Genomic DNA, 6,111 nt, shown 5'->3' on the forward strand with positions numbered 1-6,111 from the left:
CCCATAGCAATGAGCACATCTTCTGGGTGATAACTGCACAGATGGCAGAGCAGGGACACCAGAAAACATGACAGTAGTGCCAACTGTGTAGCCATGGCCCCCTAGCAGCTGGCCCAGAAGTGCAGGAGGCTCTGATGTGGTGCCCATACCACAGCCCAGGCACCTATGTGGTTCCCATCTGGGTCTGGCAGACATGCAGCCAGGGAGCCGCAGGTCCAAGAGGGTGGACGCTGTCACAGGTGGCAGCAGGTCACATCTAGGCAGCAGCCCCCACTGCCAGACTGCTGCAGTGGGTAGAGGATTCAGCAGCCATTCTAGGTTAGGGTTGCTTTAGCAGTCCAGCTGGCACAAGGGGCTAGTATCCCCAGATACCAACTGTCTGGGTCTCAGAAGCTCCTGAGGGCAAGTAGCCCTGAGCTGCTCACCAGGGCAGCTTTTTATACTGTTGGGGCCAGCACTTGCTCTAGCTCCCCCTGGCTGAAGATCCAGGAGGAGCTGGGCAGGATCAATTTGCCCCAAGTGGCACAATTTGCCCCACATCAAAGTGGATGTTCAGGCATGTGTGCCAAGGCACATAACTCTAGTACAAATTTGTGCTGCTGCTATTTGAGCTGCTGCAAGTACACATGCCTGCATGTGTTGACACACACTTGAGGTGCAACTAGGAAGAGAATCGAACAGTTGTATGGCATACAGTAGCATGCAGTGACACTACTTAATATGAAGTAGTACATGACTTGACCAACATCTCACTGACCTATGAGAAACTGAAATCAGTGTTTTCAAATGCAAGCAGTAGAAAGCACAATAAATAATGATAATAATGCACGCTATTTGATCATAATAATTTAAGTAGTGCTAATACAATGAAATTTAACTTTATTTTCTATATGTGTGAGGAGGAGTAATTCCCATTCATCAGCAGTGAAGATGGGACTGAATGGGTGCATCTACACATGTACTTTACTATGGAGTTGACTAATCAGCGCTGCAGTAAAGAATCACCATCTACATGCACGCCCCTATTAGGGAGCAGAGATAAGTACTATCCTACCTTGGAGTTACTTAGTGCACTGAAACGCACATGTAGATGGTGGTCAGTGATGGCTGGTGTATGAGGGGTGCCTGTACATGTGTGGGGACGCTACTCTAACACACTGTAATTACAGAGCATTGGAGCAGACTTGATTAATCGAGTCTGCTAGAGCGTGCTAATTAGCATGCTCCAGAGACATTCGTGTCTCGTGTATTCAGCATCCCCATGCTTCAAAATGGTGGCATGGGCACTTTAACTAAAGCTCATCGAATGAGTTCTAGTTAAAGTGACCCTGCTGTCAATCTGAAATGTGGGATGCTAAATACACAAGATGCTGTGGGCACTTTAATTACAGCAGCTCTCAGAGCCACTCTAATTAATGTGCTTCCCTCCCCCCAGAGCACATGTAAAGATAAATGAGGGTCCTACAGTGAGGGGACTGCCTACCAGCTAGCCCTGCACTGTAACACATTTGTGCCCCAGCCATCCCCTCTGCAGTAGGTTGAGCTGGGATGGAGCAGCTCCAGGCTGGCAGGCTGACCCCCTGGGCCTCCTGCCAGCCAGGGTTGCTCCATTCCAGTTCAGTGTGCTACATTCCTTGGCACATGTATAAACAATGTACCCAGAAGCAATAAACTCTGGTGTGCACTGTGCTAGAGTTTATTGCTACGTGTTAATGGCATGTGTATATGCACTCAGTAAGTATTTCCCTTTAACAAGTCACCAAGTAAAAGATCATAACCCTTGATAAGTAAGAAAATAGTATAAGGGATTGGAGACGGGGAGAGGAGCAATCCAATTTGGTTTCCTAGTTATATAGGCATTTATCTGACAAACTTCAATTATTAGAGCTGAGGAATCTTTTATTGCCAAGTTAAACATCTGTCTGTGGGTCCCAATGTGCAGATGAAGAGAATTCAGCTTATGATAACTAGAGGATGTAGCCAGACTGGGCTTGTCCCTCCCCCTCTTAGCCTAAAGCATGGATCTCAACTGGATATCCGAAGAAAATTTTAACTTTAAAATATCAGAATTGCCTCAGGTCCTATGACATATGAGCACATTATAATGCACATAAATAATAATTATGATAACTAATAATGTCTCTTTGTCTTTATATCACGTTAAAGTTAACCTAATTTACCTACATTGAAATCATGCCCCATTTAAGTCAGTGGTAAAATAATGGCTGTGTCCAGATGAGTGTGGACATTTGGTTCCCCAGAGACAAGTAACAGGGAATTAGGGGCATGTGTAGATGAAATGGGGGCCCTAAATTGAAGCGGTGGGTTTTAAAAAACACCACTTAAATTTAGGGCTGATTAAACCCCAGTGTCATGCACACACCCTACTGACTTACCTGCCTCTCCGGCAGGGAGGGGAGGGCAAGCTGCCAGCGAGTGGAGCCATTCCTGGGCTGCGGTTGGGGTGGGGGGGTTGGAGTTGGTGCTTCCCTCTGCGGCAGCGGTGGCACCCACCCGGCAGCCGTGGGGGGCACCACAGCTGCGGAGGGAAGCACCAGGCCCCTGCGCAGCTCAGGCAGCCACTTTTCTTGGGTGCAGCCTGCTTTCCCAGGCTGCTGCCAGGGTGCCTGCAGGGCTTCCTGCAGAGCCATGGAGCTGCATGGAGCCCGGTGGTTTGCTCCACAGTTATAGGGGCAGCAAACTAAAAATCCTCGAAGGAGTTTTAGTTTGCTGCACCCCAAATCATTTAAGGTGCATTACCCCGCCAAATTTCCTACAGCGGCTAGAACTAATGCTCAATACACCACCGAGGCGTGCAAACACCGACACCATTTAAACAGTGCAAAAGCATTTAGCCCACTTCAAAGTGTTGTGCACGCACACCTCTCATTTAGTCTACACACAACCTAAATAAATTCTACTCCACCCTGTTCAAGTTCTTGAAGATCCATTAGTGCATTTATTTTCATAACACACCATCCTCTTACCCTTAAGAGTGAGTCACAAAAAAAGAAGCAATGGGAAAAGGAGGACCCACCCACATTTTACATTAACTTTTGTCAGGCACCCAAGCAGGGTGGAATAGAACCGCATTTAGGCTTCTGAATCTACTTATGAACCTAAGAATTGGAACAGAATCCAGATTTATTTTCCTAATTCTGACATGTCCTTTACTTATTAAACCCATCCCAAATTCACACAACATTTGGGGTTTCCATGTGATGAAGAATGTAGGTGGTATTCTTGATCTGCATCCTGACAAACTGCTCCCTCCCTCTTGAGACCAACCCTAACTTTTCAAGCCATTTCCAATAACTGCATTTGCTCACCACTGAATTACCAAATGGCGGCTGTTAAATAGTAAGATATAATCTAAAATATAGTCTATTCCTAGCTCTATCATTGTGTGCCCTTAGAAAAGTTCTGTTATCTGCTTTATTTTCAAGATCCATCAAATTTAAGTATTGATGCTTATATTTGACCATAAGGCACTGTAAGATCTATGCATGAAAAGCATTTATTATTACTATCAACATACTATTAACAAGCATTAAAAATAAAGCAAACCCAGACAAATATTATTTAAACAGACCAGAATATCCTTTAACGTAAGTCTATACTGATGCTCCTATAATGTTTCCCATTATAACTTTCAAGATAAAATTAAGTTTTTCACCCCAACGTATCTGCACTTTGTCTCTCAAAGCTGCAGTCTCCGATGGTATCATCACGTAGAATTAGGTGCAAAAGGAAAATCAGTTGTGTAATCTGAGAACAAATCCTTGCTCATTTGAGCATTTCTGTGCTGGAAATAACAACCCAAAATATGTTTTTACTTTTGCCCTAGAATATCAAGCTGTGATTTTTAATATTCCTGAGCCTACTGAAAAGTTTTCACAAAACCAGCAAACGCCAAATCCTTGATCCAATCTTTTTTATACAGAACTTTTCTAACAGCTTTAGAAAAATGGATAATTATTTTAGTTAATTTCAGCAAAACAGTTCAAACTCATCAGGGCTGCACAAGTATAATTTACTACTCCTTCTGACTTATTGTTTTGACTAGATGTAGATTGATGATTAAAGTGATAAACAGTAACATTTTTATAAAATGGCTGACTCTGCCAATGGCAACTGAATAAGAAACATGCTGAAATAGCTGTGCTGTTATTGTGATTGTACTCAAGGCTGTCAACAAAGAATATAAGTATTTGACAAGGTGTTATCTAATTGTGTTTTTAAAAGCCAGGATACATACATCTTTTAATGTGTCACTTTAAGCAGCAAGAGAATTTCTTTTATTAAAAAGTACAAAGGAAAAATGAATGCCTTGCATTTTCTTGTTTCTTTTTCCCAAGCTCTGCCCTTTTGCCGTCATTCGGTGGAATATATTTGCTCTTTAGTCAAATTGGCTTTTATTTAAATGGTTGCCCAAAATAGCACAGCAACATTAGGTGTATAAGAAGAAAGAACAGTGTGTCCCACAGACAATTTTTGCCTCAGTCCTGGTGGGAATTAACTGATCGAAACAGAAGGCTAAGAATAAAATCCTTTTGACACTTGGAGTTAGTGAAACAGCATTCTGGATGAAGGAAAAGGGCTTGCATTTTTTTTTCTTTTAAGGAGAGATCAACGGGGAGAGTAACACCAGCAGGCTCCCCTTCTAACTTTCTCTGGTACTTATGAGGCCCAATTTCTATAGTATCTTGGCACCTGTACATCTGCAATGCATTTATATTCACAGCACCCCTGAGAAGTAAGGAAGAGCTGTTATACAGGCAGTTTTGGTGATTTGCCCAAGGGTTAGTGATTTGGCACAGCAATGAAATTGTAAACAAGTCTTCATGGTCCTAGATGAATGACCTGACCGGTGGTCATTTGCAGGGGTTTTGGGGGAGTGGGGGAGAGGAGTGAGTGAAGGTTGAACTGAAGGGGAATCAGAAGGTTAAAATGGACCTCAGGATGAATAAAATAAAGATGCCACAAAGCAAGAAAACTTCTGCATTTGTGTTCTTGTCTTCTAGGATGACAACAGCATCCTTGAAATGGTGCACAGCATGAAAGAAACAACTGGATTAACTGTTTGGAAGCTATGTTATTTGGAGGCAGTTCCAAACTAAATGTAAGTGGAGAGTCAATAAGAATGTGCTATAAACAGATGGTGGTGTTAAGAAACAGTGGGGTCAGTGTCTGTGCTACCTCAGATCTTCTTTCCACAAGAACTGCAGAGGTTACAGCTGCAAAGACTACCTCTCCATTTGTAGTCAAGCAACTGTCTCAATAAAGCAAGGTCTGATAACTAAGAAAACTGGGATGTTCTATCGTTCACGCATGCAACTTCAGTGCACTTGGGAGACTTCAGTTCTTTTTCTGGGGTAACAGCAAGAATCTGCCAGACAAGCAGGGGAGGAAGTGAGCCTTCATGAGACAGGAAGCAGAGAAATACTCGCTTGTCGAGCAAAGGTCTCAGCTGAGCATTAGTTTGAGAAGGTTCAGTGATAAAGGCAGGCACTTATTTGCAGCACTGCAGCAAGCAGCAAGCAGTGAGTCAAGCATTTCATTACCATTTTGCATAAGAGGCGGAATATTAAAGCAACGGAAGTTTTATTGGAAGTAAGATCGCAGCAGTATGGTAGTAGCCTACAGGAAGGGCATATTTTAGGGGAAATATTTTAGGTTAGATTATAACAGCTTGTTTATCCTGAATTGTGCCAGAGAGATCTCAATGATGTTATTCTATGCTGGTTTTTAGCAGCAGCAAATTGACTATAGAGGTCAATCTGATCTCCAACTGAGGCAACTATCTGGAAATCCCAACCTCATTGATATTTGTAAATATAAAATAAAAGTTAAAGGAAAAAATAAACAGTTGTAATGAGGCAGGAGAAGCAAGCATGATCACTATCATGAACTTGTGAAGGTGTTCACCACTTCTTTGAACCAGGCTACTTAGTTGATAGTCATTGGATATGCATTTGCAAGTCACAGAGAAAGATTAGGGCCTCCACTTCAGTAGATCTGAACACTTGTAACTCGCACTAATTTCAGCTGGAGCTATGGGTGCAGCTTTTCTTCAGATCAATCCTTTCATGTTAATATTAAAATCTACTT

General features: G+C 42.7%; 1 protein-coding gene across 7 annotated transcripts in view; it reads right to left on the reverse strand.

The window, feature by feature from the left end:
- Nucleotides 1–6,111, reverse strand: part of ZNF536 (zinc finger protein 536) — a 605,226-nt gene that overhangs the window by 166,971 nt on the left and 432,144 nt on the right. The window lies entirely within an intron of this gene.

This window comes from Gavialis gangeticus, unplaced genomic scaffold (assembly GCF_001723915.1).
Source record: "Gavialis gangeticus isolate Ggan-Ray unplaced genomic scaffold, GavGan_comp1, whole genome shotgun sequence".
Taxonomy (NCBI): Eukaryota; Metazoa; Chordata; order Crocodylia; family Gavialidae; genus Gavialis; species Gavialis gangeticus.